Genomic DNA, 21,799 nt, shown 5'->3' with positions numbered 1-21,799 from the left:
TCCACCAACAGTCGACTTGCTCTTCCTTAATAGTATTCTCGATGAAACTACACGCATCTTCTGGAGAAAAATACCCCGAGTTATTCATATTTCTTCTTTTCGCAACTTTGTCCGCTCTTTGATTGAACCCTATACCCTTATGGCCAGGAACCCAGATGACAGTGAGGTGATGGAAAGCCTTAATCCGCTCGAAGAACTTAAGGATGAGAGAGTTGGATCTCCCATGAGCACAGCTCATGGCGCTAACTACTGACTTGCTATCTGTAAAGACCTTTTCGTTAGGATTCAGTTTCTCAAGAAGCTTACAAAGGGCCTCAGCTGAAAAGATGGAGCTTCTGCTGTCTATTCACTGGCTGACAATCACCGCGGTTCGATCTACAGCCACAATACCAACTCTTGTATCCGACTTGGAAGCGTCTATAGGGTAGATCTTAAATCATTGATTCACGTAAGCATTAATAATGCAGCGGGAAAATTGCTGTATCTCCACATCTGAGAGATTTTTATTCTGGAACTCATACTCATTTATTTTGAAACAACACTTTGCTTCTTCAGAAAATTCTTGTTCATTGTTAAAAGTACACTTGCTGACATCTAGGTCGAGATTGCTTAGCTTGTCTTTAACACACTGGCTAATGGGCTTACCCCACCTGTACTTGCATCTTTGCAAACAACTTTTCAAACTATCCGCAGTGGAAGAGGCTGCTAACAGAGCAATATTCTTTATTAGGAACTTAAATGCAGCGATGCATCTTCTCATATCTAAGGTGAAAACCCCTGCTTCAACATATAGCAACGGAAGAGGGGTGCTGATAGGCGCCCTATTAGCAAGTCTTAAGGCGTGATTATAAACAATTTCAAGCTTTTTCTTATTTTGTTGAGAGGTAGAAAAGAGGAAACAGCTGTCATATTCTATTCTTCCTCTTATTGTAGCATTTGCAATATTAATAAGATTCACTTTCCTGTCACCCCAATGGGGCTCGCCATGAATTTAAATGCATTCATCATTCTTTCCAGCTTCAGTACAGGTTTATTTATATGGACGTTCCAACTCAGTTTACTATCAAACCACATACCCAAAATTTTAACATGATCTTCCGTAGGGTTGCAAACACCATCAAGCTTCAGTCGATTCTCTTCACTCGAAAAGTAAATCGATCATTTTCCTTGGGACAAAGGATCTACAAAACGAAAGTATGTTTCGATGTCCATCAAACAAAAAGTGGAATTGCTGCAAAAAATGGATAAAGACATGAAGAAGGTGACAGAGAGGTTAGTGAAAACGAAAAAATTTCTATTGACAAGTCAGTCAGTATTCTCGGCACAGCAATTACGGGACTTGAACAGTAACTGAACAAGAAATTATGTCTGTTTATAGAATTAAAGAGAAAGTATTATCACATAAAACGAAGTAACTTAAACAACTAACATTGAAAGAAATGTTTAATAAAGTATACAAATAAATATTAAGCTCTTTTTTTTTTTTTTTTTTTTTTTTTTTGTAAATTTTGATACTCTTTAGATCATAATTGTTCTTTATTTCATAAATTACGGTTTCATGTTTTTAATTTTAGAATTTCTGCATGCCATCTTACGAGATTTAAACTGATGATCTATAATCCGGAAAAATCGATAATGCGGAATCGCCGAAGTCCCGACGAGTCCGCATTAACGACTTTTGACTGTAATTATTTGAAAGTATGAATGATGACTTTTCCCCCGCTCGTGGACAATGAAGAAAAAGAAAAGGAACATAGGTTCCTTAAGTTCGCCAAGTGAATTATTCTTGGCGCAAACTGAAAAAATTCGCCAAGATAAATTTTTTAATTTCTCCATAAATTCCTCGCCAAAAATTACAAAATTTTGTATCGAGGCATAATGAGCCGTAGAATCGAAATATGGAAAAAATTGGCATGTTATTTCAGAAAAAGTCTGATTCTGTGTCATAATACCTATGTTGGAACAAAGCTATACATATAAAAAGGTAATATATATCCTGAGTCGCGCTTTCGAGACATGGAAAACGCAATTTGAATTTCGTCAGTCGGTCCAGTAGAACGGGAGATACAGAACTGTCTTTCCCCCCCCTCCCCAGTGTACAATTCTCATAGAGCGGCTTCAGTTAAAAATGCGCAAACAACCACGCCAAATGTCTTGGCTCGAGAATTTAACGTTTGAAATATCGTGGCTCGAGACTTTGTCTTCGTTTGAAATATCGTCGCTCATTGTTTTGAGTATTTTTTATTTACGTTTAATATATCTTGGCGCTCGAGATACGTTTAACAGTAATGTAGAATTATCAAATATTTTTTTAGTTCCTAAGCCCACGAATTCGTACCGTTTTTCAGTGGTTTTACAACCTTCAAAACTTGCCATTTTCTATCAAGTTCTTCGCGAAATTGCATTATACTGCAAAAACAAAAACAAATTAAGTTTGTAAAAATTTTAGTACTTTTAAAAAAATGTCACAAAAAATGTTTAGAAATAGGTTATATTTCTAAACAAATCAAGAAAGTGAGCAATCAACTGAAATTTTTATAGCATTAGTTATACATTGCTGAAGTTCGAAATATATTAAACAATTGATTCTTTACACATCTTAAAAATTGTTCCGAAAGAAACTATTTAATTGGCGATAGTCAAATTTTGCTGTGCATCAATAAAAGTGTTCATAGATATTAAAATAACCTATTTTTTCATTATTGTAAATTGTGTCCGAGAAGTGTTTATATGAGTAGCAAAAAGGGCATTATCATATTGCTAATGCCAATCGAATTCTGTGACTATGGATTGGAGAGAAGGGGTGGATATTGAATTATAACAGCAGAAGTTTAGAAAAAATTGACGGTAGGCTCTTAGTTTAAAGAGCCGCTGGTATAGGATTACTAGCGGAAGTGTGAGAATGTTATAGAAAAAATATGAAAAGATTTTACACACATATGTGGGAAATGTTGTGTCATGATATTCCCTAATCCCCTGTGTGACGTATGTATTGCGTCAGCATGTGTTTCCCGCCTTCAGGAGAAGACAAGGATTAGCTGGCGAGCGGAGCAGACGTCGCTCGATCGCTCGTATACCATTTTCATTAATTGTAATCCTAATGTAATCTATATTTGTAAATAGTAATAAATGTGTGTTATCAGCTATGGTCGTTGCCTTTCCCCACATTTTGGAGGCTCGACCGTGCCTTTTGTGCATGCGTTAATCGAACCCTAGACACCAGCAATCACTAAAGACGTTCAGAAAGCTAACAAAAGCAAGACGTGCCTTTATGACGATTTAATATTCTTCTTCAAGCCAGCCGACGTATGTGAATGAAGACGTGCCTTTATGATGATTTAATATTCTTCAAGCTAGACGACATATGTGAATGATGTTACATGCTACTTGTTCGTTCTTCTGATTTGATGTTAAATCGAAATTCGATTTTGGATTACATTGGATTAGCCAAGATATATATTTTATTATAAGGACTACCCCTACGTTAGGTAGGCCCATGTTCCCCTGATTCGTTCATAATTTATTAGTATTACGATTTTAAGCTGTGTTTATACTGTTTAATTCTCATTCATACATACCCTATTTCATATTCATATTGTCCTATTTTACTGTTTAAAGAACTATGGCCCTAAAATTAGGTGATATCCCATTGATAGCGAATTCTCTTAAATATGGCACAACACGAGTTATTAAATTATTTAATACCGTGCTCGGATATTCCGATTTTGATCATTCTTCGCGAATGCGAAATTTTGCCGCGTTCCCGGACAGTTTCGATTTGGCAAAACTTCTCAAACTTTAAAGAACTTCTATTAAAAGATTTCTCTTTATCAGATTTTATATCAGTGGCGAATTTATTGCATTTGGAAACTTTCACTAATAAAGATGTTTTATATGAAAAAAATTTTCATGCGCTCACTAATCTGACGGATTTTCACAATTCCCTAGATGTTAGTTTTTTATCCGATGACGATCATTCAATTTCAAACACCGACAGTGCACCGACGCCTGTAGGTCTAAGTTCTGTTCCCCCTTCCCCTCCTTCCACACGGCGCCAAGCACAAATCGCGTTGTTTCTTCTGACGCGGAAGTAATAAATTTGAATTCGAGTCGCTCCGGTGTTTATATGACGGCGAACCCCGATATTCACGAGATGAGTCATGATTTATGGTTTATTTTGAGAGATCTTTCAAACACTTGCAGAAACTTTTCAGGCAATGATTCCTATTCAGTCCGCGCTTTTTTCAACGATATAGAGGATAATTTCCAATTATTCCCAAATCTTACCGACCAGCAAAAATTAGTTTTTGCGAAACGACTTGTTGTGGGTACTGCTATAATTTTTTTATTTTCACAACGGAATCTCAATTCATACGACATGTTTAAAACATTATTACTTAATGAGTTCTCCGATAAAATTACGTCTATTGAAATTCATAAACAACTCGAAAGAAGAAAAATGCGCTCGAATGAAAGCTCTTTGCAATATTTTATCGCAATGCGCGAAATTGCGAATCGTGGTGACGGTGTTATCGACGAGGCTTCTGTCGTTCAGTATACCATTCAAGGAATACTAGGTACCCCATCCGATAAAATTATTCTCTACGGTGCAAAATCATATTCTGAATTCAAGGAAAAGCTACACAGTTATGAATCTGTAGTTACGACTAGACGTACAAATATCTCTCATCCATCAAATTTTAAAAATACGAATAATGGCCCCAGACGTGGTACTGGACGAAAAAATTCAGACCCACAACACGACACGAAATTTAATAATACTGGTCCATCTAAAACTAAACCATAAACTTGTTTTAACTGCAATGAGGTCGGACACCTCTCACGGTCTTGTCCTAATCGTTCTCTTGGCCCAAAGTGTCTAACTTGTGGTCGTTTTGGACATAAATCTATGGATTGCCGCCCCACTACATCAAATGAGACTTCCACTCCACCTGCCGAAGTATATACAGTACAAACCTCTCACGGTAATATGTGTAAAACTGTGGTTATACTCAATAGCACAGTTTCTGGATTAATTGACACTGGAAGTGAGGTCACATTACTGAACGAAAACACATGGATTCAACTTGGTTCCCCACCACTTTCAAATAATTCTGGAGTGTTAACTGGCTTCGGATTCTCGAAAATTCCTATTATTGGCTGTTTTCAAACCATTATCAACATTGATAACCAGGACTTTCCGGCTAATATTAGAGTTGTTCCAAATCATTCTATGCAATTTTCTCTTATTGTAGGATGTGACGTAATTAAAAATGCTAAATTAACTATGCCAGACGGTATATATTTTTCAAAACCTCCCGAGCTATGCTTTGAAACTGCTCCTGAATCTTTCATTTTTGCAATAAATGACGATGTTCCAGCTTTTGATATTGGTTCAAATGTTTCCAAAGAAACTCGTTCTGCGGCAGACCGTTTGCTGAATTCTTATGTCCGAAATAAAACAAAGACGACAGATATTAAACTTAATATCACTCTATCCGATGATAAACCGATTTTTCACCCTCCTAGACGCCTTCCTCTTGTTGAACGGGAAGTTGTTGACAAACAAATAAATGAATGGTTCAAACTTAAAATTATTGAACCTTGTTCATCTCCATATACCAGTCAAGTTCTCGTGATGCGTAAAAAAGATGGTACACCCCGTGTTTGCATCGATTATAGGAAACTTAATCGACTTTTAATTAAGGATCATTTTCCTCTTCCTCTTGTTGATGACATTTTGGATAAACTTCAAATTTTTAGTACTCTTGACCTACGTAACGGCTTTTTTAATGTGCCAGTAGCGGACGAAAGTAAACCATATACAGCTTTTGTAACTCACAACGGACAATTCCAGTTTCTTCGAATGCCATTTGGTCTTTCAAATTGCCCTTCAGTATTCCAGCGCTTTATAAATTATGTTTTTCGTGATTTAATTGTCAAAGGTTATGTTTTACCCTACATGGATGATGTAGTTATTCCCGCCAAAAATGAAAATGAGGCCATTCATAGTCTCAATCAAGTACTCAAAGTTGCTAGTGAATATGGTCTAGAAGTTAATTTTCGTAAATGTCAATTTCTTCACAAAAAAAAATCGAATTTCTTGGACATATCGTTGAAGGTGGTAAACTTTTTCCTTCCCCTTCGAAAACAAAATCTGTAATTAACTACCCCGAACCTAAGAGTACGAAAGACGTCCAACGCTTTCTCGGTCTCACGGGATATTTTAGGAAATTCATCCCCTCATATTCTAGCATTGCAAAACCCCTTAGTGATCTCCTTCATAAGGACACCCCCTTTCAATATCGCCGCATTTCACAGATTAAAATATTTGCTTTCTCAACAACCAGTTTTAAGTATTTTTAATCAAAAGAGTCCTATCGAAATTCATACCGACGCATCCATTGATGGCTTGGGGGCAGTCCTACTACAAAAATCTATGAACGATAACAGCTTTCACCCTGTCTACTACATGTCAAAGAAAACATCGGACAACGAGCGCAAATACACCAGTTATGAACTCGGAAGTCCTTGCAATTGTTGAAGCTTTAAAAAAGTTCCGTATTTACGTCCTTGGTTCACATTTTAAAATTATCACTGACTGCAACGCTTTTGTGCAAACTTTAAATAAAAAGGAACTCAATTCGAGAATAGCCCGATGGGTTTTATATCTCCAAGATTTTGACTACGAAATTGAGCACCGTATCGGCTCAAAGATGGCTCACGTGGATGCCCTCAGTCGCAGTCCATGTTGCATGACTATCCAAGACATCCTTCTCCAATTTCGCAAAGCACAAGAAACCGACGAGCATATTACGGCTATTAAAGCACTCCTTCAAACAACGCCTTCGTATGATAACTTTCTCGTTAAGAACAATCTCCTGTACAAAAACGTCAATGGCATTGACTTACTTGTGGTGCCTGAATTTATGCAGGCAAATGTCATTAAAACAGCTCACGAACGAGGCCACTTCGCCGTAATCCGCACTCAAGAACTTTTAAACAACGAATATTTTATCCCAAATCTGAAAGAAAATAAAAAAAGTTGAGCGGTGTATCCATAACTTCATCCCATGCATCCTCGATAATCGAAAGCGTGGCAAACAAGACGGACTTCTGCACGCCATTGACAAAGACGACGCACCCTTGCACACGTACCATATCGACCACCTAGGTCCCCTTGCCACCACAAAGAAATACAAACATATTTTGGCAGTTATAGACTCGTTTACTAAATTCGTGTGGCTTTATCCGACAAAGTCTACAGACGCAGATGAAGTTATCAGTCGGCTAGAAGATCAGTCTTCGGAAATCCTTCACGGATTATCTCTGATCGAGGCCCTGCATTCAAATCCACTGCATTTGCAAACTATTGTGACACACAGAGAATAAAGCACGTTCTTATTACAGCTGGCCTCCCACGATCGAACGGTCAAGTTGAGCGTTTGAACTCCATTATTATTGCTGTCCTTTCTAAACTCTCCATAACCAACCCTGAGCAATGGTACCGCCATGTTCCCGCCGTGCAACAAATTATTAATTCAACTTTTCAACGTAAGCATCAGTTCCACTCCCTTTGAACTTCTCTTTGGGACTAAAATGAAATCGCAAAACGACATAAACATCGCTGCTCTAATCGACGAGGAGATCAAATCTGCATTCATTCAGCAACGTGACGATCTCCGTAAGGACGCAAAACAGCAAATCTCTAAAAGTGCAAGACGAAAATTGCCGTACTTATAATTTGCGACGAAAACAGGCACAAAAATTTCAACTTCATGACCTCGTGGCTATCAAACGAATTCAGTTTGGCCCTGGTCTAAAACTCAAACAGAAATTTCTTGGACCTTATAAAGTCACCAGGCTCAAACAAAATGATACATATGATGTGGAAAAGTGTGCATTTTTCGTCGGAACATCCAAAACATCCACTTGTGCTGAATACATGAAGCCCTGAGCCAACAATATTGAACGTATCACTTGATTTTAATACAACTGTCAGCATTATAGGTCCTCCTGAGTTTGGACAGATGACACCTGAGAACTTTCTAATATTTTTTTCCCTCATATCAACTTTTTAATTCATTTTGTCATACTAATGTTCTTTTTATTTTTAGTTAACTGCTGTGATGTGTTTAATCTATTTTTTTGCTCCATGTGTGTAAGTATCCTCAGCTTTGTATCTACAGATTATTTTTTTTCATACCTATGTTACTATATTATAATATTTTTTTTTAATTTGATGATATACCATGTTGCTTCAGGCGAGGTCGCCTGTCCGGTCATGATGGCCGAATGTGGGAAATGTTATGTCTTGATATTCCCTAATCCCTACTGTGTGACGTTATGCATTGCGTCAGCATGTGTTTCCCATGGACCTTATAAGAAATAGACTAACCCAGTGGCCGGGGCGTGCGTCACACACATGTGGGGAAGAGAGAGTAGGGACGATTTAGTTTATCGTAACATTGAAACATATGGCGTTTGTATCACATAACTCTTTTTAATTATTAAATGTGATACGTTGTATAAATGATGAGATAATAAAAAACACAGTTTTTGCTAATAAGATTTTTTATATCTCATGAAACCACTTTTTAGTGCATTTTGAGTATTTCTTTTTACTGCATTTTGAGCATAAGCGTAATTCTTGTCTAAACATCATTACTTTGATAAAACGGTAAAAACTCTAAACAAAAAATTTATGAATTTACTTTTGCCTACAAATAAAGTAAAATTAAGTAAGATTGATAGTACATGATGCTATGAAACAAATAAGGTAAAATTAAACAAGATTTGGTAATATTTTTTTTAATTTTATGAACATTTTCAGGCAGTAGTAGCAAATATTTATCATTTCAAATGTTTATAGAAACCAAGGATTGTTTTATTTATTTTTTCTGTTTTTAAAATTATTATGGTATTAAAAGATGATCATTTATGACAATATTAATAACTCATAAAATTCGGAGCATAAACTTTTCTGAGTGTAATGAAAAATTTTTTAAAAAAATTCGCAGTAAATAAAAAAATCTTATGCGGAACTATAAATAAATTTAAAAAAATAATTACTATAAAATACAAGATATTATATGTCCAATCTTAAATTTTTATTAATGCGCCTAAAGTAACCTTGTAATTTTATATACCTGTAAATACTTTAAGCAGAATGACTATACATCCATAAATACATATGTATGAAAGTAAACAATTTAGGATATTTGTTGCATTGAAAAATTCGCTTACTTCACTTTTTATTTCAAATATTTGTGAAAACAAGATTATATCTATTTATCTATTAATGTAAATACACACACCTTTATATATATATATATTTAGAGAGAGAGGAAGAGAAACAGATAATATGGTTTATTGATGCTTAAATAAAATTAATTTAGTAAATCTGCTTCAAATATTTTCTCTCTGTTTAGATTCATTGTAACATGCAACTGCATGATGCATTCTGATTTTTAAATATTGAAATATCACTGCTTTAATTAATTTAATCAGGTGGTTTTTATCTGGCTCATCATCATAAATATGGTCTTGAAGAGAAGGAAATATATGTGTTCCTACGCTTTTTAAGACTTTTAGTCATGAAATTTATAATATTTTTTTTATTCAATTTAAACTCCTTTTCAGTCTGCCTAAAAATTATTTCTGCATTTTTGCAGATCATTCGGACGTCACTGGAAGGAGAAGTCAAACCTTCACATCCAGATTTATAATATTTGAAACCTAGCAAACCATCATATGGTTCTGTTGAAACTAAAGCTGAAAAACAGATATTACATTTTACTTTATAAGCTAAGCTTTTAACAACAAAACCAGCTATATAAGATGTATACTTTTCGTTCTTAAATATTCTTATTTTTGATTAGTTATAATGCTAGGAATTAAAATTTACCTATAATTTAAAAAACAACAAAAAATTATAAATTTTAAAGAAAAACTTTCAAAAATTCATTTTTAGGCATTTTAGTATTTAGTTATAGTTTAGTATCATATTACTACTCTGAAATAAAGAATCTTTTTCAAAAATTTATATTTTTGTCATATTTATATATACAATTATAGATGCATCATTTAATTTTTTTTACAACTACATTTAGTGAAAATATTCTTGAACTATTAAAAATAATTAAATTTCCTTTATTCTAAAATGATTACACATTAAAAGATTGCTAACTAAAATAACATTTTTAACATTAAATGAATAAAAATTAAATTTTTTCCAGAAATATTTCTAAATTAGATTGCTTATTATGCATCGAAAGTTGCTTTACATATAAAACTAAAATAGTTAAAAGGCTTGGGAAGCTGAAAAATTATACACAGTACTGAAATTAACATTTTTATGACATATTTTTGGCACAAAATTTATCAGAGATTTCTTTGATCATAGCAAGAGAATTACGTGTTTTTAAAAACGAAAATTACACAATAAGCTTTGCTAATTTGAAAATAATAATACTTAATAGTCTTAAACAATAAGCTTTTCAGTTATTTTAAACAAATTAATTTCATTTAAAATAAATAAAATTACAATGATAAAAAATATTAATTAAAATATGCACATTCATGATATGTAAACCATGAATAAATCATACAGCAACAACCGAATACTTCCGAAACAAAATTGATTGTATATTTTATTATTGCATATAATGACGTAAAAAATTCAGCTTAAAACTGATGATTATATTTTCAAATAGTTTACTCTACTATGATTCAACCAACCAGGAAACTTGACCACTGATGTGTTTTCACTTCATAGATCACAAATAAAAGCATCTATAAACTGTTAAAGAGATTTGGGTAATTTACGACAAAATATCAGAATCTCTATATTATCCATAATAAACAGGTTGATTTTCTGATAATTTACAGAATAAGGAAAATAAAAGAAACCTACATTATAATATAATCTTAATAATATACTGATTTTTAGCAAAACAGTGCAACTTGCAGAAATTAAATTGCTCTAATGAACTTTTCAAAGTACAAAACAAAAATATATACAAAAATAAAAATAATTTTAGTTTTCTTAATAAAACTGAATTAAATCACAAAATTTCTGGAATAATAATAAAATAATTTTATCATTTTTTACTTAATACTGTTTACTATCTTTCATTCATAATGCTTTGAAATTGTTTTGGTAAACATACGAGGCACGTCTAGAAAGTAAGTTCCGTTTGCATGTTCCCAAGGTTCTTTAATATACTAAAACTGTTCCTAAAACGTACTCGCTGTACCTCCTGCTGTGAGAGCTGTTTCGCTGCTATTGGTTAGAAGAATTTAGACGTAACATAGAGCTTTCGACGTCATTTGTTTTGGCACGTGGTAAAGCTTCTCGTACTCCAGCCCAAGGTTCTTTAATATACTAAGGTTAGGCCAGGAACGGAAAAAGCGTGCCATTGGTTGCTGGTAGTAACGTCACCCGGGAGACAAGACGCATCGGCCGACGCGTCTGCTACATGATTTTGGTAATGGAAAAAATGTAAACTAAAGCAAAATGATCATTTTATATGTGGTAGATACACCTGAAGAACCTGAACACCTGAGAAAATGTTTATTTTATGCACAGAATTTATACGAATGCTGAAAATAATTGTAAACATTAAATTCTTTTCGTAAAGGAAAGCATTAGAAAATGAAAAACGATATTTAAGTTAATTAAGGGAAATAAATATTGTAAAACAAGGTATTTTTCAATATTTTTTCGTAGTATTGTTTGCACTAAATAAATCTTGTTGAACAGAACACATGATGGCATAACTGCTAAGACCATGGTAAAAACATAATCAAAAAGTATTATTCTATTTATTTTCATTGCTCATGCACTTTTTTTAATACAAATGAACTTTGACATTCCATGAGAAATATATGATCGTGATTTCAGTTTAAATTACATATCTCAAGCAAAAATATATATAAAAAGATTTGACTTAACAAATTCATATTTAAATACTATAAAATTCTACAAATTTCTTAATATCCGTCATTATACTTTTAAATAGTATACTTATCTCATTCTTTTTAAAGTGAAAAGTCACTTCATACTGATTCACTTCAGATTTTAGCAGAAGTGCGTATATTTTCAGTATAATCTAAAAGTACTCTTATAATCCCTTACACTCAACAAGATTTCTATATAACATTTATCCTGACGTGATTATTTGCTATAGTAAATAATCTTCGATATTGGCATCCTATTCTTCCTTCCATACATTAAAAATGGAACAATTAAAATACATTTTCTTACACATATACGCACAATTATAATAATAATAAACTTGCCCTACATCTTAGTTTCGGCCCACCAGCGGCCGAGCGGTAAAGTCGCTGAACACTGGTAGTTCGGTCCGAATCCCGCGAACGGGCTGGCTGCATGGGTGTTTTCGTGGTTTTCCTCATGCGTAACGTATACGAGCCAGTTTCCCTGAGAAGGTCCTCCACGAAGGCATCACACCTATTATGCAGATAGCCCTAGTGTGCTTTGCCATAATTAAATACACCACCACATCTTAATTTCAATTCAGCCTGTACACAAATTAAATATTTTTAATTACTAATGTATTTTTATCAGGTTATTTCTTAAAATACTTTGTTATACTCGAAATATGTGTTCAATATTGAATTATTTTTCTTTCTCTTATAATTAAAAACAAGTTATATGGAATTAAAATTAAAACATATGCAGCAGTTAAATAAAACTGAACCGAATATTTTACTTACTCTTTCGCTATTTGTATTCTGGCATTATACACAGATTTGTTTTCCTTCAGGTTCAAGCATGTGTAAGTTATATCAATTAAATTACATCACACATACCTGTATGCATCAGTTAAATAACACTGAAGGAAATATGTCACTCACTCATTCGATGTTTGCATCATAGTGTGGTCGAGAAATTGTTCTTTCCTCACGGTGAGGCATGTATCAGTTTACTTAGTTCGCAAAGCTTAACCCAGACGCTGCTTCAATACATAGAATTACGTTTGGGATGTAAAGAAAGTAACCAAAACATGTGAATGAAGTTGGATACGCGAATTTATTAACTAATCATTCAGGTACTCAGTATTGGTAAACATGACACTGAGTTTAAATATCTCACTACGATGTAAGTCTCATACACAAAATGAAGATTATGATAAAAAATGATTTAAAATGAGAAATTTTTCAATTTAAATGTAAAATAGCAGTAAAATGAAAAATAAATGTAAAATTACATCACATTTATGTATGAAAATTACATAAATTCATTAAAAAAAAATAGTTATTTTATCTGGTTGTAAAGAGTGTTTTCCGCCAAAAAACGTATTAACGTGTATAATTCTGACACAATGCTATAGCACAATTTGCCACTTCCGCCTAGGTATAATAGCAAATTAACAACACAAATCAAATCAAACTGTTGATGCAACGAAAGTAAACAAACGCCAAGAACTAACGCTGTCACCCACATGACGTCATGCGCATGTGGCATAACTTTCTCTGCACTGCGCATCGCTCTTGGGCCCCCCCCTGCTCCAGCCATACTTGTTCGGATCGGATCGCATACAGCGGTTATGTTTTAATCCTTTACAAAAATCAGTTAAGAAGTCAGAGGTGATTTTATGTACAACTGAATTAATTCATATGTTAATATATATTTTCACTTTATGCAATACACACTTGAGAAATACCGGATCATTACAAAGGAAGGAAAATGGGTTATTTGCTTGAGAGGGTTATATCCATATTGCATTTTGCTAATGGAATGTTGGAAAAACAATATGTAACATAGTTTATTTATCTATAACATAGTTTATTATCTTTTATCGTGATACAACCACATTTTTAAGAACAAGATTACAAAGTTTACAATTATACACCTAAATTTATTTCAGTTTTCACTCCGAGATGGAATCCCAGGAAAAATATTGTTAATGATGGACTAGATCAAAGTAGTTATATAGAGAAAGCACACGTGGGATCTTTTCCTTTACTGAATAACACTTGCCAGTCAATTTACAGCAAAATATATATGCCTACATTGCTTAATGTCCATTAAATTAAATGTAACCTTTGAATCGCTCTTAATATTATTCTTGTTTTAAATGTAACTATTGTCAGTTAATTCTTCAGTAACCTTTAGTATGCATTAGGTAGTAAGGAATATACTTTTTAGACACGTAAACATTGCTTGGATTATCCTAAATTTTCATTTATATTTTTAAATACACAGTGTCATTTCCATTATCTATTTCTACTTCATTACTTTTTTTTTTTTTTTTTTTAAGATGGTATCTATTTCTACTTCATTACTTTTTTTTTTCTTTTTTTTTTTTTTAAGATGGGGATGATCTAGTGTGACAAATTGCATTTTGAATGTATTTTAAATGTACCATTAATATTTTAAACTACATTTTGCACCAATATTTATGTTTGCTCTACCATTAAGGGAAACAAATATAATAATATAAGTTATTAAATTAAAATTCCTGTGTTTAATTTCATCTTTAACAAGAGCCATAAAATATATGGAATTTACATTCTTACCACAGATGTGGTAAGTCATGAACTCATTGGCAACTTTGAAGAGCATTTGCAAACTTGTTGGTGAGTTAGGAGAGGGATGTTTGTTTGCATATCTTTAAATTTATTTCAATGATGCATCCACCACCACCTATTGTTTTACATACTTCTTCTTAAATACAAGACACGCACAATGCTAGGCTTTTTTTCAGCGTTGTTTTCCCTATAAATCTCTTTAATAAAAAAAATCAGAAAATTGCAAAATGTTGGCACCAGAATCCTAAAATAAGAAAGGAAAGAGAGGCATGTGATGCCTTTTATGTTGTATGCATGCAGAAAGCAACATCGCCAAAGATTTTACCAGAGACAACAGAAACTGCGGTATGTGGTCCACCCTTATGCTGAAGTACTGAAATTCCCATAGGAGGGATCATAATCTGCAACCAGACTGGTGAAAATATCTGGGGAAGTGCTGTCTGGGAGAATGCTATGTGTATACTTGGGTTGCCATATAAATAATTTTTATTGACATGTGTAGCCACATAAATTTTTCTTTGCATCATGGTTTAGACCATGAATACTTTTTCACAGCATTCTGGTGAGGTTCAGAAAATTAGAAAGTACCAAAATTCATCATTTTAGAATTATTTTGAGTAAGTTATACACTTTGTGAACTGTGATGAACAAAAATTAATAAGCTGTGCTTCCCTCAAACCAATTTCCTTTCTTCCACATAATGATTTATTTGTATATATCAGAACTTTACTATTGCAATATGCTTTTGGAATGATTATTATTTCAATCTATGAGATTTTTACTTTACCACCCAAGAAAACACACAGACATCATTGCTGGGAAATAACTACCTCTAAAAATCTGAGATGTATTAATAATAAATAGGTAACTTTGTCACAATTTGAATTATTATTTTTAAAGCACATTGATACTTAATTATGTTACAAGAAAAAAAAAAAAAAAAAGCACTATTCTACTTGATCTGGTTTTCCTACCTGAGCTGGTGAATGAACTCACTAGTTTGACTCATTGATTAAGATAAAATAATCTGTATGTATGGCTGTTACAGTTATATTATTCTTCAGTTCAAAACTAAGTAGGTGCTACATAGCAAAAAGTTAAAGTAGTTTTTTTTAAAGTGACCATTGTTTCAGCTAACTTTGGTAGAAAAAATAAGCAGCCCTTAGATGCTTTGCCATGTTCAAGTAACCTAACCAAACCCTCGTTAGAACATTATAAGTGACTACAGCTATAGTTGTGCATAGAACTTTGCAAATAGAAGGATAAATAATATAAATTCATTTTTCCCAGATGAATCTTAATCCATCAACACCATCAAGGATCACAACCATGGTCTGCATCAAAAAAATGCCACATTATGTCATCCCCATACAGGTCTGAAACCAAGTGTAATCGTATGGTCCATTACATTCCAGTTGCCTTCACGTTTAATGCTCATCGGTGGCCAGGGCAACCTGTATGAGTGCAATGGGCAGCAAGACATAGGAGCGTCAAAATTTTTAGAATTTTGGCAGGAACTGGAAGGCATAATTTGCAAGCAGCAGTTTAGGTGATAAAATATCTAGCTCTGGCTTCGCTAGCAGCCAAGCAGTAAAGTAGTTGAATACTGATAATTCGACCTGGAGTTTACATTCTAGCGAACAGGTTGGCTGCACGTGTGTTTTCATAGTTTTCTGCATATATGAAATATGTATGTATAAGCTAACTTCTCTTTGAAAGTACTCCATGAAAGTATCTCTACCCTTAGCCAAGTTACTATACTGTAATCGAATAAATTAAACACCCCCCCCAAAAAACAGCCTCCATGTTTAATGTGCAGTTGAACAGGCACCATTGTTTAGGGCTACTGTAAATGATTTATCAGATTTAAAAATTCTAATATCGAAAATATTATGCATATTATAATGACTGAATCCAAGTAAAGAATGAGAAATTATCCAAATTTTCTTTACGTATAACAAATGTTTTGCTGTGTATGTTATGTGAGCACCAGCTACATTATATACAAAAATACCATGTGAGCACCAGGTGCATTTTGTACATAATGTATTAACAGTACATTATGTACAAAAATGCACTCCTTAATGTTTGCCGAATGGAAGACTTCAAATGTGATAGATGATGCAGTATGGAAACTCGTACAAAAAATGTGAAATCAATAGCCATTTGGAAGTGTGCTATGTGATCAATGTTCATAAAATGTATGTAGCATGCAAGGTAATTTTTTAGTTTCTAGTTCATTTCCATAAATTGATTATTGTATGTATACTATTTATGATAAGGCAGTGTTCTTAAAATCTGATGAATCATTTATTATTACTCTGAGGTTTTCAAAGCTCACTGCTGTCTATCTTTAGAGGTTGTCTAGAACTAGTGATCAACAAGGAATGTCTGGCACATAACAGAGAGCAACTCCTAAATTCCCACCATTTTTTTTATTGATCTATTAATCCCTTGATCTATGATTTCATCAGATCTGAATATATCAGGCCTATGATTATAAAAAAACTAACATACCACAGTCTACCCAAGGCTACATCAGCTGAACACTGGTAATAACTGAAATCTACTTTTCTCACATATTCTAGGTGCACATCCATTATCTGTTTATCTACATGCAATGGCTGTACAAGGTGGTATACTTTAAGTTTAACTGTTTTTTAAACCATGTACTTTAAGTCTAATTGATTTGCTTACACATGTGCATTTAAACCATGTATTAAAATTTATTTGTATAATAAATATGGCTTTATCTCCTGTCTTCAATAATGTTATGCTTTTAATGGCCATCAGTGTTTTATGATTACAACAGTTATTTATATTAATGTTAACCCCCCAAAATATTAAATCATTGTGGAAATCTACAAATTAGACAAACTGCAATTATTATTTTCTTCTAATATTTAATCTAAAGCAACGGTTCTCAACATTTTGACAAACGCATACCATCTAAACAAAAATTGAAAACCTTTAATACCACCACCACTCTTGAACAAAGCTCAAATCACATAAATTTACGAGTGTTAGAAAAAAAAACTCAATCAGGATGTTGAGTTTTAATTTTTTAATTTAATAGTTAAAAATATTTTACTTCTTTGTATACCACTGGTTGAGAACCCCTGATCTAAAGAAATGTTCCTATGTTTTTTAGATTCATCCACACTCATTCTGCAAATAAATTAGAAAATTTTTATATTTTTGTCTATTAACAGTCAAATGGTAACTGCGTTAAGTCATAATATCAGTAGAACATATTCGCTGTACTGATGATTTTCATACTCTTTCTCAAATGTACACATAACTACTAATAATTTATTCATAGTAAATTATTAATAGAAGATTTTACTCTTTGATGAAACACATTTTACTTAACTTATCTTTTTTGCACTTTTGTAACATACATGTTAAACGTCAGTTTACATATTTTCTAATTAATATTTCTTTCACTTAAATCATCATTTCCTAGAAACTGGTATTGCTGTTTGTTATTAATTTTTCATTAAAATGCTTTCATAAGTTTTTTTTTTCCTTCTCAGAATTTTACTTCATGTAATGAATAAGCATTATTTCCATTAAGTTGGAAAATTTGGATCTAGGCAAATATAAAGTTTGTCCAGTTTTGTCTGACATCATTCTAAATCTCAAAACAAATCTATAGCACATTACTTTAGAGACAATTTTGATTAAAAAAATCTGTGCAAAATAACATTAACAAGAGAAGTTATCCTAGCTGTATCTAAGCAAATGTTTTGTGATACATATTTATGTAGGTATAATATATTTATGATATATTTTATTATAAAGATTAAGAGTTTTACTAAACATACATCACTTAACCTAGCTTTTCATATTTAAAGACACAAAACATTTGTACGCTGATCTCAGGCAGGTCATGGCTGGCTTGGTCTTTCATGTATTTTCTAATCGGAAAAGCAGGTATGAGACAAATATCATTTAGTAGCTTCCATGAGAGCATCTCTCAAGAAAAATACTTGTCAAAATTAATTAGCTTTTAAAGGTACATTAAAAGCATGATGTTACGAAAAAGAGAAAAGTTCCACAAAGCAGAAAAAAAATCTAAAGTACAAATTAGCAGGAAATCCAGCCTTAGTCCTACGAAGCTTTATTATAGCACTATTATATTTATTGTTTTAAACTCTAATTCATTTACTCAGAAAAACCATTCTATTAAGAAATTTTATATAACCATCATTAAGAAAAATATATTGTTTTTAATATGTTTTTATATGACTACTTCATTTTAGACAACGTATTACTTTATGAAGCCAAATAATAGATATGCAAGACTTAGTTGAATATCAATTGTGTAGATCTTTTGAAATTTTAATATATAATTAGGTGCTTTATTAGTGTTGGAAACATGATTTTGTAAGTAATTATTTTCTTCTCAGATGACATGCTGTATTTTTGTCTTAAATCTGGTTGGTATTTTCTAGGGAAGATAATCTTTTAGAAGACTTTTGCTTACATTTTTGTTTGATTTACCACTTAGAAAATTTCATGAATATCATGATGTTGACTGAGCAATGCTACTAAGGCATTAGTTTTATATCATTATGCACAATGGCAAATGGTATGAGAGCGACTAAATGGATAGTCAATAAGACAGTGATTATTTCTGGTGCTTTTTATTAAACACGATCTGTAGCTTTCATAAGTATAATAAAATCTGAGATAGAGTTAGTAATTCATCACGAATCAATTTGACTGCTTTATGTAATCTTAAACAATGCCTAAGACCTATGGAAAAGCCACTTTAATAAGGGAGTGTACAAAGTGTCTTTATAAATTTACAGCTGATATCACTCAAAACAGTTTTATGTATCTTATCATGCACATAAATTATGTCATGATGCAAAATATTTTCCCAACATGATGATAATGTAAGTCGAGCCTCCAGCAATGCACACTTCACATTATCAGATATACCCCATTAATAGAGAATTCCTGATTTAAGCAGAGAACCACTGTACACATATATAGCAATCCTGTAACTGTCTAGTAGCGGGTGGTTTTACTATTCTTCACCTTGTTGTAATGATGCTATTAATTATATCTTCAAAGATATCCCTGCCACTATGATAATCAAAAACTGCAGTTGCTTATGATAGTGTCAAACTTAATTTTTCATCTGTTCAAATATTAATTTGATCCAAGACACTCTGATATTTATTAGTAACAAAGTGCCATGCACACATTATGCGAATATAATTATTTTGGCTTTGTATATATTGTTAATGTTTACTTCAGGACAGTTTGGCTATGTTGTAATTGTAAGTCCCTTTGTTTTTTATTTGCAATCTATTGGTGGTTGGGAAAAGTATAAAAGAAAATCATCTAATATGAATGTGTTGTCAACTCCATTGATGGCTGCATGAAGTCTTTAGGCGCTATCTATTCTGCATCAATAATTTTTTATACAGAAATATGCAATAGTTTTATAAACTATGTAAAGTACTTACTCTTGAAGTCTCTTAGATAACTGTTAATCAATAATACACTAATAGCCATTAAAATTGCTATAGCATGAAGGAAAGCAAATAAAAAAAATATTTGTTGTGCGTAAATAGTATGGAATGAAGACAAAAATGATTAAATTTGTAAGCAGCCTGGGGTTTACAAGGGTGCGAAATCAGTCGAAACAACAGCTCCACCTGGCAGCTAAAACGGCCCTTATCTGGTTAGGCACTGAGTAGAATTTCACTTGAATGACAGAAATCGGCTTCTCATTCGATTCTGATTTACGTCCATGCCACACTTCATCAATCGTATTAGATGGAGAGGGTTGCTAGGCCAGTCCTCAGCAAAAGCAGGTATTTTCAATGGGTGACAGATCTGGAGACCGTACAGGCCAGGGCAGCAATCAAATACACCTAGGAAGGTCAGAATACAATGTGCAACATGTGGTCTTGAATTATCCTGTTGGAAGATTGCATTTGGCAGGCCTCAAAGATAGGGCACAACACCTGGATGTAAGATGTCACAAATGTACTGATCTGGCATTCAAATTACCATCGATCTGAACTAAAGATGTGTGTGCCATGTGCTCAGTGGCTGCCTATACCATCACATTAGGGTTCCTATGCTGATACTGAATGCAACCAGGCGATGTGCGGTCTCCTTGGAGCCTCTAGACAGTTATACGACCATCAGAATAATGCACACAGAAACGGGACTCGTCTGAAAAGACGACATTGTACCCCTCCTATATCCAGCTTTGCTGTTGGACACACTACAGTAGCCATTTCTCTCTGTGCTGCATTGTCAAGAAAAGCTAAAGTAATGGACACTGTGCTGATAGTCCATGCTGATGCAAACGTTGACACACCGTATGAGCAGATACTGGGCATGCTGCAAATATGCCCATTTTCTGACTAATGGTCTTTGATGTGGTTGTAAATTTGGAGGGCTGACCTCACAATATGCGTGTCCTTTCGGGTATTAATCATGGGACGGCAATGAGATCCTGCATGCCGTTCAGTATAATCCTCAGCATTCCATACATGCCATATTCGCTTAACAGTGGTTGGATGTCGACTAGTGCAACGGGCGATATCACAGAGCGATAATCCACATACTCTATAGGCAACAATCCTGGCTCTACTGAATTCTGACCCTTGCTAGTAAACATTTCTTCTTATTATTCAAGGCATACCATGATATTCTAAGCACATTCCAACCTTGCAAAGTGCTTTCCGAATGACAAATCCACTACACAACTTTTTGAAATTATTAATTCACCATGCCAAACTTTGCCTAGAAATACCATAATGACTGTTTCCAAGTTTTTGAATGCTTATTTTTTTCCTGTGATTCACATAAATTAGTATGCAACTGAATACCCACATCCAAAAATGAAACAATGCTTTTTGATACATTACTTGTGACAATGACAAAGTAGTGTTCTAGTTTGCCTTTTTGTACCTTTTTAAAAGACGGACATCATCAGAAGTTGCTCTATATTTTTAAATAATTGAAAACGATATTCTTTTCAGAATATCGGTTATTACTGCAAATATTAACAGTCCTCCATTTTTTAATTTTAGTTCCAGAAAATATTAACATACCAATGAAATATTAAAAGGTTAAACTGTTCTTCTGCCAAAAATTTTCAAAAATACAAAACTAATCTTGTTTTATTATAAAATAAATAAAAAATCCCTTCATGCCAAGCTCAAACTCCCTCAAAATTGAATCTCTAATGTTAAATCAAAATTCT

This window comes from Stegodyphus dumicola, chromosome 10, assembly GCF_044657685.1.
Source record: "Stegodyphus dumicola isolate Sdum_Otavi_A_Nest chromosome 10, ASM4465768v1".
NCBI lineage: Eukaryota > Metazoa > Arthropoda > Arachnida > Araneae > Eresidae > Stegodyphus > Stegodyphus dumicola.
This window is presented reverse-complemented; position numbering follows the sequence as displayed.